Genomic DNA, 17914 nt, shown 5'->3' with positions numbered 1-17914 from the left:
GTTCATCTCTTTGCAAGCACGAGTGCCAGTTTAAGCTGTATTTTATTTAAAGGTGAATAATGACGCCTAAAAGCACCCAGACGGTTTCGAGAGGCTGGTGTGTGACACTTCCTGTCAATCCGAGTTTGTTCTGTCAGAGTAACTGATGTGACTCTTTAAATTCCTGCTGATAGAGCACACACCTGTGCTGTCGAGGGAATTAAAATAATTCTTCAGAACCGCACCGAGTTGTGGCTGCTAAAAGCTAATTCTGTTTGTTTGGTTTCTGGACACTGATGTCAAGTTGTTAAGGGAATAGAAGGCACGGGGAGGCTTGAAAGCTCAAGGGTGCGACTGCTACATTTCATTATGTTGTGAAGACAAAATTGAGGGCAGGGAAAAGCCTTCCATAACAGCGATTTGGCTGCAAGGCAATGTTGTCTCTTTGACTTCATTACTATGCATAGATATGCCTCTGACAGGTTAATAAACCTTTGCAAAAGGCTTTGGCATTATAGGTCATGCTATTAAAAGAAACCATGACACTAGAAATTAGATAGAAGAGGCTTCTTAAGGCTCTCCTGCTGCTTTTATCCCGCATCCATTGCAGGAGCAGGTGACTCCTAGGCATGCTTTGGCTTCATTACAAAATCAATTGAGACCAGAGTCATTGGCAAAATAATCACTTTGGCATGCTTTCAAAACACAAGTGACTGACTATCCATAAACAAGAGAGGCAGAATCACAGGAGTCAAGTCCTCACAGCAATACATCAAGGTCTCTTGCTCAAAAGGACTTGACTTGATTCGAATATAATCATGTGATTACATCCTGAAGGTAACATAAAAGCAAAGAGAAATGAAAAGATAGACCTTTAATGAATGGCCTGTCAATTTTGTGGCATCAATGAAAATAGAAAATCCTATTAACATCTTTATGGTTAGTGAGGTGGTGGAAACATTGTGGATGAACAACTGTAGGATGGTATACTCCCATTACATCATTTAACTCATAAAGATATGGTGACCATTTCATCCATAACAGTAACAGGGATTTTACCTGTGTACCTGTTCTTTGCTGGGAAGAATCATCTTTTCATGTATCTATTTCTGTAATTTGGTAAAAAAAAATACAGAGATGTTTAAGTCATTTTTTAATAGATTAGGCAACATTCCTGAATTTACTAAAAGAAATACGTAATGTGTGTTTTTGAATACTTACAGGACAATAATAATAATAACAGCATTCAGTGGGACGTATTGTGTGATGGAGAAAGCTTTCTCTGGTGTTTCGTTATGTCATCCTCTTAGAAACAATCTGTTCTATGCACCTTCTTCCCAAGGTAACAACATCAGGAAGAAATGTTAATTCTAAGATAAAACACATGAAAGTTAGAGCCAGTGTGCAAAGCAGAAAGTCTAAATTCAGGGTGCATACTACAGAGGAAATTTAGGTTTTGGTAGGCATGCTGGCTCTACTTCAACCAACTTGTGATTGAGTCTCTATTGTGAGTGACAATCTGAATGTGATGAAAATCCTTATTTAGTTTTTTTAAATGAAATATTCTTAGTCTCTCTGAATTTGAGTCTCTCCTCTCTTTCTTTTCCTCTTCTACACAAACAGAGAGAGTCACAAAGAAACATTCTTTAACAAAAACCCTTCGTTTTCATTAATAGAATGTTGTTTAGTCATACAATTCTATGTTTAGAATAATTCTTAAATATTTAAAACATTGCATGCTTCCAGTGGTGGAACCACACTCATGGTTTGACTTACACTGTATTGGGGGAGTACAGGAGAGGAAATCTTAAGGATGGAGAGAAATTGATTTCGAAAAAGTTGTTTATAAAGCTAAATTTCACAAGGGATCCTGTAAAGTACTTCTTCCTTGCACATTCATAAATCATAAGCAGACGTCAGAGTTGACTATGTAGTAATTATAGCCTCTGATTGTCCTTCACAGGCAGACTACCTAAGGTAGATGCTATACAAGAAATATTGCTGTTATATTAGCATTCCACTATGTAGCACAGGCTAGCCTTGATTAGGTGACCCACCTGCCTTGGTCTCCTGAGTTCTAGGACTAGAGGAATGCATTGTGATATCTGGCTGTCACGTCTCCTTTTGAGACTAGTACTAATTTTGCTAAGCACAAAGTTACATGACACTTAACAATAAACAACTTTATTCAGAAGGACGTTCCCTTTACACAAAGAGAAATGAGTGGCTATTGCATCAAAGAGAGCAATAGCTGTTGAACTGAAGACAAAAAATCTTGTTGTAAATTCTGCAAATGTTTTCTAGGTTAAGTAAAAATAATAATAATAATAATAATAATAATAATTATTATTATTATTATTACTTATTTCACAGAGAGGTGTAACCAAGGTTAGAAAAACCCAGGTGTGGAAAAGGGCGGTGAAAAGGTGGCTTAGTGGATAGTAGATCAGAGAAGATTTTGCCCCAAGGCTATCCCATTCTGCAAAAACTGTAACAGGAGGATTTTGCTGCCTCGGGCTAGGGATTGGTCAATTCAGAAGCCTGGGGGAAAAAGAAAAACTTAAGTAAACTTTGTTTAACAAGCATTTGGTTCAAATTGATCTGTGGAGGCTGGCAGCAATCCAGCTAATCACCGAGGTAGAATAATAGGCATTTGGATAATCTATACCTCGTCTGTCCAGAGTAACAGAGGGAGCTAGATCCTTGAGTCATAGCTAATCCTATAATGAAGGATCATTCTTTGTAGCACAATAGTTCCAGAATAGAACCAAATTGAGTAGTTTCTCAAACTTCTGATGTGTGATGAATAAAATAAAAGGATGAGAAGAGAAAGAGATGCCTGCTAATACTCTGCCAAGATAACAGGCGCTATCGAAGTGAACGAATCCACCCCAAACTCATTCAAGGAAAGATGTATGCAAAGTCATGTGGGCTTATGTGGGACTGCTCAGCATGTTTTATTGACTGCCTGTGAAGTCTCCAGGAACATTTGACCATATTTCTAAGACATTATAGAAAAAAACAAACAACAAACAAACTTCACCAAAACCTGCCTTGAATATTCACACAATGCCATAGCTGCCCTCTCATGATATAGTGAACAGTCTCAGAAGCTTCTGCCCCCAGAACAGGAAAGGACATGAAGTATGAGATACTTGGGCAATAAAATGAGCTCTCCTCATGATTTCGTTTCCCAGTCTCTGCTGCCAAGTCTGGCACAGGGGTTATTGTAAATTCTCAAGAATGATTTAGAAGATGGTTGTGCAAGGTCACCCTGAATATCTGATTGGCACCCTTTGCTCTAACAACAAATAAAGTTACTTAACACATTCCTTTCCTGCTTCCTGAAAAAAAAAATAAGGATATATTAATTTCATTACACTCCTTTATTTCATTGCGAATTTTCTTATAAAAAATTGTCAGCAAAGAGAAAACCCAATACGAGTGCTTAGATTTAATCATTATTTAAATGAAGGGAACTGTTCATTCTGAAATTCCTATAAATTCCCCATTACGATATCAAAAACATATCCCAAATTCCCATTTGTCTCCTAGGATATGACTTGATGGTTTCCAGACTAACTGATCAACACCTCTTCATGTCTGTTTTATGGAGTCCCCTTGTGAGCAGTAATCCACTTCCCTTCATAGCATTCCCTTTGTAGAGAAGATTATTCCCATTTACCTGCTCTGTGACTATGTGTGAAATCCAACTAAATCAACTTTAACAAGCCCCTTCTTCAAACGTAAAGAAGCAATTAGCACTCAGTGATGTCACCTGAATCCCCATAATTACAAAGAAGCCAAGTGTCTGCCATCTTTCCTTAGGGGTTTTAAAATTCTGACAGCTTGGCATTTTTACTGATGCCTTCGCAAATGGAATTTCATTTGTCTTTTACCAAGCACTGTTTTCTCCAAGTTGTCTGAATTTTGTCAAAAAAGGAAAATCCCATGACGTGCAGAGCATGTTAAAAGAGTTGATGCTCTGTCCTTACTAGTGACAGTTTCTGTAATCATGGGGCTGCTTCTGGGAGATCACCCGAGAGCACCTTACCAACTGACAAACTAACCATCATTTTTTTTTTTACTGGTCTACCCCATTCACCTGCCTGGGTGTTGAATCTTTTAACAGCTTCTTTCCTGGTTTCTGGTTCTTTAATTCTAGTCTCATTACATTATGTTAACGCTCATCTTTCTGAATCTGTTGCCTCCTAGATCACATGCTAACATAATCAGAATTCTGTGTTTCACAGCCACAGGCAGGTGTTTTGTCTCCTTTTGTCCAAGCTTCCTTCCTCCTAGAGCATTTCGGGAGACAGGTCTGAATGGCTAGAAAGCTTTCTCATCACAGACTTTCTTATCTCAAACGGCAGAAAAATGACAACAGCTTGCTTGATGATCTGGTGCCTTTGGTTGTTTGACAAGACCAGTTCACAAGATTTCCTTCCTTCCTTCCTTCCTTCCTTCCTTCCTTCCTTCCTTCCTTCCTTCCTTCCTTCCTTCTTTCCTTTTTTGCTTCCTTCCTTTCTCCTTCCTCCCTTCCATCCTTCAAAACAACCCACAGAGTAGGTTTTCAGTTTGAAAACAGATTTGAAGTTGTCAGGAAATGGAATGTAGGCTATAAAAGGAGAACCCGATTTGTGTATAATTTTCCTGGAAGTTTCATTTTTTTGAGAAAGGTGCTGTTTCTTTTCTTGTGACAAAAATAATACAGATAATTCTTAATGTTTTGACTCTTTTAAGGAAGAAAGCTGAGGGCGTGCACTGCACATCTAAGGGTAGCTGGCTGTTTACCACATGCTCCAGGAGGAAACTGCAAGTTTATGAGTAGGGAAAGGGAATCCAGAATGACAGTGTATCACATTTAATGTTGAGAACACTTGATTAGAAGCAAAAGAATAAGGTATGAGCACTATAGTGCTGTTCTTTGAAAACTGTGGAACATTGAAAATCTTGCTGCAAGGTGCCATAGCAGCTTTAACAAGAAAGGCTGGTGTATTTCTTTATAAGGGCGTTCAACCTTATAGTATCTTTTTATTTGACTTCTTATATTCATTTACTTAATATCAAAATATCTAAAATTAAATTATGCAATGCACTACATATTAAAGGAAAAAATATTTCACCAGGAGCTTCTTTACAGCTCTCCTCCTCGCAGCATTCGGTCTGAGTTTTATGTGTCTTACTCGGTTTGCATTTCTTTAACAAACAGGTAGGAATAGAAGAGTCAGGAATGTGAAAGAAGAAAGAAAGGTCCATTTTGAGGCCTGAAGAAACTGCTTACAGATGGTAGTCAGTGGTGACACATCTTGGGGAGAGGGCTTACAAAGACAGATGTCATAGGCATTTGCTTGTTGCCATAACCTAGATTTCACGATATATGCACATGTGTGTAATAAATAAGGAAATGAAGGTAGAATGACAGCAGTGGAATACGTAAGAAGTTGGCCAGTGCTGGGCAGGAATGTAACAAGGAATTATGACTATGATTATGGGGGACAGAGGATGTGGGTTTAAAAAACTCATGTTGAAGTGCATTCTGTTATACAATGAATACACTATGAAATGTATAGAGTGGAGGTATAGGGAGCGTCCTCCTTATATAGCAGTCCCCTTCCTTTGGGTTCCCATAGTTTTTACTTTCCTTCTCTACAGGCACCTTGGCTTTTCTTATTCTTTCCTTTCTCTTCACCTCTCCTGAATATTTGATGCAAAACTTTTACCACAAAAGACTACCACATGTATCGGGTTGCTTTGTGATTTATATCAGTTTTCTGGCTTGGTGAAGTAATTAGTACTCTGAGGACAGGGAATTAAGTATTCTGAATAACCAAATGATATATATTAGGACAAAAAAAAAACATGTAAAATGGATGCAGAACCCCTCAGAACTATAGCACGTGTTATCTTTCTGGTTGTACTGATCCTGGCTGAATGATTCCTCAGACAGAAATATCAGGGTCACACCAGTGTTGTGGGAGCTTTACCAGCAATGACAACTATATTGAGAAACTGTAGAAATACAGAAGATAAACTCTCTGTGCTCATCCTGACTGTACCCATTTATCAAGTTTCTGTCACTGTATTGTAAATGTTCTCTTCTATTGTATTTGCAAAATATTTTCTATTTTTGAAAATTTCATGAAAATCACAAAAGACTATGTTTATGACTTAAATATTCCAAACTAAGATGTTTTTACATGAATATTGTCATCTTATAATCTGGTCTCGGGTGTATAGATTAACTTTTATTTTGCAGAAGTGACAAATCAAGTATAATAGAGTTTTTCCTTTCTGCAGGTAATTTCTATGAAAGCAGAAACATTCTAAACACTTTCTATGTAACTGTTTCTCTTTGTTCTGTGCAGCATTTACATTTAAATACATTTTATGATCTGTATAAATGAGGACCTTGAGACACACACACATAGCCACTAAATAATACAAATGAAATCAGACCTAAACAGTCTAGTTTTTAGGGTCCAAATCCTGGACTTTAATAAGATTCAGGTGTTACTGGGATGGCTAAATGTATGTCAGCATCATCTCAAGATACTGTAGCATCCTCAAAGAAAGCTAAAATTCAAATAAAAAGTTTGGGCTAAAATCATTTAATTAGCAATTTAAAGTTCTGGAACACAAATTGGATTATAATAGATCTCAGCAGGAGGTCTTCCTTCCCATGCCACAAAGATGATAATCATAGCTTCCAATGCCTGAGTGGGGTGTCTGCACGCAGAACAGCAGGGGCAAGGTTGGTACCAGTGGATGGCCTAGTACTGTTGTAGATCATCCCGTTACACAGAATTAGTCTGAGCTCTAAAGCTTGCTAGCTATGTGATGATTAAAAATTCAGACCACTGAGCTCCAGTTCCTCCTTTGAGAGCATTCTGGGAGCTAATAGTCTGCTGAATCTCTACTCTGTGATGGGCTCCCTGCGTGCTCTATGTACGGTACTTCATCTGACTACCAACGTTTCCTCCAATAAACAAGATGAGAGCTTAAGGTTCAAAGATATTATATAGCTTGACAGGAGACCAGAGCTATTTGAAAGAATTTTAATCTAATTCTGATTGTTTTGTATCTCTTGATTTCTGAGCTGGGCAGGGGTGGCACAGACCCTTTATCCCAACAGGCTGGGTGCAGAGACAGGCCTCTGTTCGCCTGAGACCCACAGCATGGTCTGTAGAGCTAGGTGCATTTCCATACAATGGGAGGCTCACAAATTCTGTATGAAATATTTGCAAGCCGAATGGAGGAGCACATAAAAATATCACAGACCATGATCAAGTTGGTTTTATCTTAATGGTCATCTAATATATGACAATCTGTAAATTTGGAACACTTAACACTTATGGATACATATTGCATGATCACAGTAAGTAAAAATAAGCCTTTAAGAAAGATTACTATTTCTGTATAATAATTGTCCTGAAGGAAAGAATACAAGGTACATGTCTCAAGATAAATAAGAGCTGTATATGTGAACATTTATAATCATGGGGAGATGAACTGAAGTGATTTTCTCTGGTATTAAGAGCAAGACAAATGGTACACTCTCTTTGTACTTCTCTCCATGACTTGGTCTTAGCTATAGCAATGAGTCAAGGGAGGAAATAAAAGAAATGCAAAAAGGAAAGAGAGAAGCCAGACTCCTATACTCATTGTCCCTAAGAGCTCATCCAGAAAGTCTTTAGATCTGATAAATACCTCATTGTGGAGAAGTTTTGGCCTCCACTGGACAGCTCTTATTTATCTTGAGACATGGCAGTTCCTTTGTCTCTTAGGACCCCCTTTTGTCTCTGGTCTCCCCACCTAGGCCCCAGAAAGAAGCTTACAAAATTTTTGATTATCAATTTACTTGTTCCTTGATTCAAAACTGATGTTATCTTTCTGCATGTAATTAAAGTGGTTTAAAAGAGGACTGAATTAAAAAGACTTCACTTCAGCCTCAGAACTGGCCAAAGTCCTTATAATTATGACTAACTGTCTCTCTTTTCTTGTAATCCTCACTCCTGCCCTGGGAAACTCATTGTCTGATCAAGCTGGACTCAGACACTTCATATCAAGTAGCATTGTACAAAGTTACACATAACTGTCCAAAGTTTCTCTAAATGCTAGTCTTGAACCTTGTCATGACAAAATCAGGAGAAAAAAAAATCTCATTCCCAGTATCTTAAAAAATGTAAATATATGTGATTAAGCCTATCCACAGAGGTGAAAAACCTTTGCAGTGAAAATTTTAAGATATTGAAAGATTCAATTGAAAAAAGAAAAAAAAAATCCCAGAAAATAGAAGTAAGTCCTTTTCTAGGTGTTTGGCAGAAATTAATGTTGTTTAAATGGCTTTATTGCCAAAGGTAATATACACAGTAAATACAATTCATAAAAGTTTCAATAAGATTCTTTGCTGTGGCAAAAAAGAAAAAAAATCCTAAAGCTTAGGTGAGAATAGAAACAACCGAATAGCCAAGGAAACCCTGATCAAAAAGCACAATGTTGGATGTATCACAATATGTGGTTTCAAATTTTGCTACAGAGACATGAGAGCAAAAGTGTATGGCTTGGCAACAGAGGTAAGTGTGGAGACCAGAAATACAAATAAAATCGGATCAAGGAATAAAACAGAGAGCTCAGAAATAACCTCACATTGCAATGGCCATATAAATTTTGACAAAAGTGTCAAAAACTTGAATTGGTGAAAAAATAGGAACTTTAAAAACTAGGACTGGGAAAACTGAATGTCCACATGTAAGGAATAAAGCTCAATCCATGTCTCCCACCTCGTACAAAATTCAACTCTATACGGCCTTAATGGGATACCTAAAACTTTGAAGTTATAGGAAAGAAACATAGGTAAACCCTTTGTATCAAATAGACATAAACAAGGACTTTCTGTTTAGTACAAAGATTTATTCCAAGATCTGGCAAATGTGTTGCATGAAATTAGAAGACTTTTTATAGCCAGCCATCAGACTGCACACGGGGACCCCAATAGAGGAGTTCGGGGAAGGACTGAAGAAGCTGAAGGGGTTTGCAACCCTATAGGAAGAACAACAATATCAACCAACCAGATTGCCCCCAGAGCTCCCAGCGACTAAATCAGCAACCAAAGCTCCAGCTGCAAATGTAGCAGAGGATGGCTTTATCTGGCATCAATGGGAAGGGAAGCCTTGGTCCTGGGAAGGCTTGATGCCCCAGTGTAGGAGAATGCCAGGGTGGTGAGTTAGGAATGGGTAGGTGAGTTCTTCTATGGGGGAGTTCCTCATAGAAGCAGATGGGAGGGGAATGGGATAGGAAGTTTGGGGAGGAGAAATCAGGGAGGGTAACACATTTTAAATGTAAACATAAAATAACCAATAAGAATCTTTAAAAAGGTTTTTGTTTATCAAAACAAGCAGAGTAACAAAATAGTGTTCTGAATGGGAAAAATAACTATGAATTTATATATCAAATAATGAATTCATATTGAGAATATATAAAGAACAAAACTTTAATGTCCCAAATTAACCCATATAACCAACAGTCTAATGAACTGAATAGAAATTCCCAAAAGAAGAAATATAAGTAGCCAGTAATTATTTTAAAAGTTGTTCCCCATTCTTAGATGTCAAGGAAATATAAATACAATCTGCTTTAAGATTTTGACTCAGTTTAGTCATAATACGTGGGAGGCTAAATTAATGTAGCCACTACGGAGGGCAGTGTGGCTATTCCTCAGAGAGCTAAACATAAACCCAGCTACAAGTCCCAGGTGAGAATCTGAAAGATTTTATGTCAATTATCATAAAAATGCACATATTCCCATGCTTACTGCTACTGTAGTCACAGAGCTAAGATGTCTATCATATATGAAAATTGTAGGCATAAAAAGATAAAGTCGTGGCATTTCTAGAACAAAAGAATGAAACCAGAGATCATTATGTTAAGAGAAATAAAAATGATTCATTGAGACAAGAACCATATTTTCTCTCATAGGAAGAATCTAGACTAAATCTAGGTGTACATCCTGTGGTGCTGTGTATGTGTATACATGTGTGTGTTTCGGATAGAGAAAAATAATCATAATAAAATAGTAAAAAAATATTAAGTGAGACTCAAAGTAGGTAGAAAGGAAAGGGGAGTAGAATTCCTGTGACCTAGATAGGAAGGGACCACGCTTCAGTGCAGAAGAACATGATCAGCAGAACAGAAGTGGGATGAACAGTGGATGAGAAATGAATAACCAAAAATGTTGATGAATGTTAGACATTTATGAAATTGTATGATGATAACAACCTGCCATTAAATACTTTTAAAGAGATATTTATTTTAATGCCCTTTTTACAATTCATACATAATTGCACAATACATATAATGATAAATAATGTAAATATTAGAGTCCACTCGAAATATATAAACCAAATAAACTCATGTTGATTTTCATAAACCTGATGTCTCTCTCACTCTGTATATATACATATATTTCTGTGACAGAAAACTGTGAAATTAAATGACCTGGTCTGTGCTCACCTTTAGACAGATTGACCTAAAATGTACAACACATCTCTATCAAACACTTTTAGCTGAAGTCTCCTCAGCTATTTCCAACAGTATAATCTCTTCTTTCCCTTTTGTTTCTTGTCTCACACTTTTTAGTGATCAATTATATTAATTGATCAATCATATTAATTGATCAATTATATTAATCAATTATATTAATCAATCATAAAAAGACCCTGAAACATGAGAGAAGAATATAACGTGACTTGAGGTAATTCAATATAATTTAATAGTCAAGGTTTCTACAAAGAGATATAAAAATATGTTAGCCAAAAGAGATAGTCACACAGACAGAAAAAATATGTAATAAACATCACCTATAATTATGTGGTAAATAAGAAGGTATAATCTATGCACATTTGGTTGCTGTTATATTTCCTCATAATAAGAACACAAGAAGCTTTGTTCAGAGGTAAGACCAAATAAAACAAAACAAACTATAAACAGAAAACTAATGGAGATTATTACTTTCCAAGGCTGGTATATGGGAGAAATTATATGTGTGTGCCCAGCATCCATTTAGAAATATACAAATTACACCATGGAGACCTTCCTCTTTTATTTTAAGGTTTGTTTAATGTCTTATGCCTGGGTAATTAGATACTTTCATGGGAGTAATTGGTTTAAAGATGTCACTAGCACCCAACTTAATAAAAGTAAAATACTTTATCTGGTTAGCTGTAAGCCTGGAATTACACATAAGGTGAAAACCACACACACACACACACACACACACACACACACACACACTATTCATGCTTCAGACTGGCTCATATATGCTGCCTGGTTGGTTGCTTAGTGTCTGGGAGCTACCAGGGGTCCAGTTTAATTGAGACTATTGTTCTTCCTATGGAGTCACCCCGTTTTTCTGCTTCTTTCATCCTTCCCATTATTCAACCATAGGTATCCCTGACTTTTGATCAGTGATTGGGTGTAAGTGTCTGTGTCTATCACAGTCAGCTGTGGTTTGCCCTCTCAGCAGCCCATCATGGCATCCATAATAGTATCGAGTGTTGGCATATCACTATGAGGTGGATCCTCAGTTTAGCTGGTCCCTGGGAGAATCTCGATCCCTAACCTCAAGCTGTACTACAGAGTGATACTGATCAAAACCACATGGTATTGGTACAGAGACAGACAGGTCAACCAATGGAGTAGATTTGAAGACCCAGAAATGAGCCCACACACTTACGGTTTGATCTTTGAAAAAGAAGCCAAAAAAAAAAAAAAAAAAAAAAAAAAAAAAAACAAACAAAAAAAACCACACAATAGAAAAAAAGAATCCTTAATAAATGATGCGCATCTAACTGGCAGCGAATATGTTGAAAAATGAAAATAGATCTGTATTTGTCACCTTGCCTAAAGCTCAAGTCCGAGTGGATGAAGGACTTCAGCATAAAACCAGCTACTCTGAATCTAACTGAAGAGAACGTGTGAAAGAGCCTTGAACCCATTGGCACAGGAGGATATTACCTAAACACAACTCTAATAGCTCAGGCTTTGGGATCATCAATTGATAAATGGGACCTTACAAAACTGAAAAGCTTCTGTAAGGTAAAAGACACAGTCAATTGGACAAATTGGCAACTTACAGAATGAGAAAAAAAAAAAAAAAAAAACTTCACTAACCCCACATCCAATTGAGGGCTTATATTAAAAATATGTAAAGAACGCAAGAAACTAACCACCAAAAACCCAAATAATTCAATTTAAAAATGAGGTACATAGCTAAACCGAGAATTCACAACAAAGGAATTTCCAATGGCCTAGAAGAACTTAAAGAAATATTCAAAATCCTTAGTCCTCAGGGACATATAAACCAAAACAACCCGAGATTCCACTTTAAACCAATCAGAATGGCTAAGACCAAAAAATCAGGTGACAGCATATGCTGGTGAGGATGAGTAGAAAGAGGAACACTCCTCTATTGCTGGTGGGATTGCAAACTGGTAAGCCTCTCTGGAAATCAATCTGAAAGTTCCTTAGAATATTGGAAAAATACATACCTGAAGACCCAGCTATATCATTCTTGGGCATATATCCAAAAGATGCCCCACAATACCAAAGGTACACATGCCCCATGGTGTTAGTATTTGTAATAGCCAGAAGTTGGAACCAACTAAGATATCCCACAATGGAAAAACGGATACAGAAAATGTGGTTCATTTACACATGGAATACTACTCAGCTATTAACAAGGGCATCCTGAGTTTTGCAGGCAAATGGATGCAATCAGACAATGCAATCCTGAATGGGGTAACCTAAACGCAAAAGGAAATATGTGGTATGTACTCATTAATAAGTGGATATTATCCAAAAACTAGAGAATAAAACCCAGAGAATTTAAGAATTTTAGGAAGCAGAAAAGCCAAGTGAGGATTCTTCAATCTGACCTAGTAGGGGAAAGAAAATCATCACAGAATTCAGTAGGAGGGAGAGATTTAGGCAGAAGAGGGAAGGGAGAGGGAAAGCGGTGAACGGGATCAGTTATGGGGAAATTGACAGGGTAGAAGTCCAGAGGTCCAGCAGAATGGATGGAAATATGCATCCTCAGAGGGTGGGAGTTGGGAAACACTTTAGAAAGTACCAGAGACATAGGAAATGAGTGACTCTCAGAACTCATTGATGTAGACTTTAGGTGCAGTGTCCAACAGTGGAGAGAGGAAACTCATAGAGTTCATTTCTAATTGATAAGACAGGGCCTCAAGAAGAGGGACGGCGTTACCAACCCAGAGGCAAAATTTCTGACCCAGAATGGTTTCTTTGTAAAAAGCACTGCAGGGACAAAAATGGGGAAAAGACTGGGAAAAACCTTTCTAAAATACAATCGGGTGCACTCCTGTAATCTCAGCACTCAGTGTTAATGTAGAGGCAGGACGACCACGGCTGAGTTAGACCTGGTGGTCGACACAGTACCAACATGTCAAAAACTAAAGAAAGAAGTGAGAGGTGAAGACAGATGCCAGTTCTAATGACAGGATTTGAGGACCTGAACATACCTGTGAATAACTTAAACTCCAATGATGATGCTTTTACTTCTCTAGCTTCTAGAGAGGTAGCTGCATATGAGATTCCCTTTCGTTTACGTCCTTTTTTCCCCTTAGGCTGTATTCAACTGACAAGTAAGAAGTTCACAAGAATAAAAGGTGAACATGTCACTCTCAGGAATGAAAACAATGCTAACAATGTTAGCCCTGTGTGAATAAGGAACCAACCTTTCTCTCAAATACAAGTCCTGGATGTGTCAAAAGCTATCACCAATGCCACAGAAGAACATGGAGTGTTTAGTTTTGTGAGACATATAACCAAAATCAAGAAACCCTTTATTCCCTCATGTTGACTCATCAGCTCTAAACTGATACTGTTTGTGCTGATAGATATCCCTTGGGACTGCTGCATGCTTGTTTTGTTTCAGACAAGGCAGTTTCTCTTCCTGCAGTTTCTCTTGTTCTCATTGGCATGGCAACAGTGTTAGAGATGGATTGCTGTGATTTGACTCCTTGGATGCTTTTGAAAGTGTAGTTGCCACATAGTAACTACTGGTCAGAAGACATCTAATTTTGAACTTAATGGTTCATGTAAAATATAGATGGGTTGTTTTGATATAACTCTTCAGCAGACTCTCTTTCATCATAGGACAAGGAAACTTGTTTTAAGAAACAAGATAAAGGCATAGCTATGTAAGATCTGCATGAGAGCAGAGCTAGAAATTGCTATTGAACTGGAAACTCACCATGCTAATAATGTTGGCTAGAATACATACACACATGCGTACGTACGTACGTACTTACATAAAATGAGTAGATATGATAGTAGCACATATATGTTTCTATCAAATAGAAGTTTTAACATGTTAATAAATCATCTGAGGTACTTTGCCAGCTATTAGCTATCAACATACATATAATGAATTCTATTAAATAGTTTGTAGTTCTATAAATATCAGATCAGAGTTTAATAAAAAAAAAAAAAAAAAAAAAAAAAAAAAAAAAAAAAAAAAAAAAAACTAATGCAAGCTAAAATTTCAGCTCATGGTGGGGCCAAGAATGTGACACTGTCAATATAAAGGGAAATTTTTCAAAAGGACCAGAAGATGAAGCTGAATTAATGGATTTTTTTATTGACCTCAGCTTCCTGTACCCAGTCCAGTTATGATGCGTTCCTTGCAAATAAATCAACAGAATAAAATACAGCCTAAAAATTATGAGTGTGATGCCAACTGAGTTTATTTCACATAATTATTCAAAATTTGTTATCAGTAATTTATACAATTGAAGGATTGTTATGGATTTCACCTGGTTTCCATGAAAGCTTTGCTAATGTGTGTATTCCAAGTTTAGCAAAATACCACTTCCCACCCCTCTTCCCATCACTCCACAAAGAGAAGCTCCTAAGTGAGAGATGCAGGTGATGGGCTGGGGTCCATGACAGGTGAATATGCACTGACCTTGTTCCCATAGCTTCCCGAAAGCTATAGTGAGTCTCTGAGTTTCCTTCTCATTAGCACATTCGATTGCCCGCCCCCCCCCCTCTTATGATCTGTAAAACTATTCCTTCAAGTATGTGGCATCCCTGTCAATAAACAACGGTGCATCTGTCTTTTGTGATAATGTTTTCTAGACCTTAAGCCCTGGAAGCTCCATCAGGAAATAGGAGTTTCAAGTTCACAGATGGGGCACATGACATTCTTTTATTTGCTGATAGAAAACTCAAAGCCTTTTCCTAACCCAATCATTTAATGACTCTTTCTTTCTTTAAATGCCTATGATGTAGAACCTAATGCTTTTCTTCGAGGCTAGCTTTTCTTAGTCTAGGACAAAGAACAGTCAGACCCCTGTTAATTTTCCTAACACATTTAATTGTGTTACTATTCCTTAGGCTACTAGGATTTCAAAACCTGTCTGCCTGTTAAGTCATTCTTCTCACTCTAACTTCATGTAACCACTTGATAAGAATGATCACTGCGAACACTGCGATATACTTTTCCATCATTCATAATCTCATGTCCCACTCAGGAGTTTCCTTTCTCAGCTCTCTGCTTTCAATGTCTTAACTGTATTTTGGGCTGCATCATGTATTTTTACAACTATGGTTGTGCAAGTATTTATATTTCAGAAAGATTTTGTCTTTCTCAATAACCTTCAATATGTCTACTATTCCTTCCACCCCCCCCCCCTTATGTCTGCACTGTTTCATATGGAACCCAGGGAATACATATGTCTAGAGCACATATTTTTGAGTCTTTTATTCCATGGAATAGAGGACAGAGAAGCCAATGGGCTTTTATTTTAATACATTCTCATCATGATATTGCACAGTGAATTACTTTGATACCTTCTGAGGGTTGATACCCATTATCCTTGGATAAATATAAGTCTAGCAATGATGAATTGAGAAAAATAGAAAATCAGGGACATTCTTTGTCATCTGCCTTGCTGCAACCAGGTAACAGTCAACAAGATAGAAACAGTCTATGAAGAATTTAGATCACAGTATACCATTATTTCCATGGTATTTCAGATTCTGAAAATATATTTTGTACCTAGTTTGGGTCCAGGTTTCCATTATCATACGCCTGCAAAAATGGGTTTGCTCTGAATCCCTCTGAGGAATCTGTTTCTACCAAATTTACCATAGATCTAGAACACACCTCAAACAATTTCTGCCTTGACACTTCCTTTCCTTTGATATGAATAGCACTATTAACAGACATTGAATTCAAACCTCTTACTTAGTGTTAACCACATGCTCAGCCTTGTTTTAGCTTTAAAGCTATCAAGTGATATAAAATGAATTCCTTTCTTTATAATTATCTTGTGATCATGTTACTAAGATCCAGGTAAACCATTGGCTGAGAATTCTAAATTTGAGGGCTCTTTTGTCCTCTCTCTCCTTCACTGGCTGTTCTTTATTACTTCCATATTTCCACATTCTGTAATCCTCCTTGTGCAGAAAGTTTTATTTACAAAGGTCTTAGGTCTAAATTGAACCATCAGTAATAAGTCTGTTGAACAATGTAAGTATAAGACTGGCAAACCCATTACTATCCTTAGACTTCTCTTCAAGTTTTGATGTTTCTCAAATCATCGTAAAAATAAAATGATGCTCTTACAGCAATAACTATAAGCTCCAAGAGCTAAGGCCAGGACACAGGAAGGTCACAAGAGGCTGGGAGGTGGAAGCAAATAAGAGAAAAAGCTATAAGAGTATATAAGTCTTATATCATTAATCAACACACAAACTTCTAGGCAGCCAGACAGTGTCAGATATCAAAGCATATGACAGCACACACAGGCTGTACAAAACCAAGCACAGGAACAGACACAAGCAAGCATGCAGGCTGCGAGTACTCACAGAGGCCAACACAGGCTGGCTAGCAACTGCAAAAATGCAAGGACCAAAGGGCATGCCAAAAGCATGAATTACCAGGCTGTACTCACACAAGAGTAACATTGTGTCAAGATTAAGAATGTATATAATATATATATATATATATAATATAGAAATAATATATAATGTATAATAGAAACATATACATATAAGCATATATATATACATGTCTATATACACAATTTCTCATACGCACACACACACACACACACACACACAGAGAGAGAGAGAGAGAGAGAGAGAGAGAGAGAGAGAGAGAGAGAGAGAGAGAGAGAGAGAGAGAGCCTTCTGGGTTCTCTGGACAGGCCCTGTCAGCCATCACTAACTGACTCATACTAAATATCAGTGCCATATCGTCTAAACATGAATGAGGACTTGCATTATTCTCTTCCCTACAATATCCTTCTTCAAAGAGGATATCTTAAATGGTGAGCAGTTTTTGAAACCCAATAGTCACTAGAAATTGCATAATTCTTACATAATATTGTACACTACTTTAAAAACTTTATTTTTATTGGCCCTACCCCTACAAAAAGCTTGATGTAATAAATACAAAAAAGATATGTGTGTGCATGTGTCCACACGTGTGTGCATATACATGTGTGAGTGCATGTACATTTGTGAGTGTTTCACAATTCTCTTCAACTTCAACATAGCCACCATTTTCAGTTGAAGCTCTGACAGAGTCTTTATTTCTAATAACATCTAACGTGCTCTCGTGACTCAGAAATAAGTGTGAGTTCCTGTCCCGAAATGCAGGGTATTTCCCTTCTGAGCCTTACCTTTCTTCATCTCTTCGTGTATTCTAACTCTACCTCCTCGGTTCAGCTCACTCCACACATCCCATGCCTTTCCTAGCAAAATATGTTCTCTCTACCCTTCCTCCAACCTCCTCTAAATATACAAAGAGATATCTTTGTAAATCTTCTCTTATCAGTTTTCTTAGCACCGCTGTTCTTGAGAATTTTAATTAATCTACTTGCCATGATGTCCCTATTTTCAA

Source organism: Micromys minutus (assembly GCF_963924665.1).
Source record: "Micromys minutus genome assembly, chromosome: 2".
Classification (NCBI taxonomy): domain Eukaryota; kingdom Metazoa; phylum Chordata; class Mammalia; order Rodentia; family Muridae; genus Micromys; species Micromys minutus.
Note: the sequence above shows the minus strand (reverse complement) of the source record.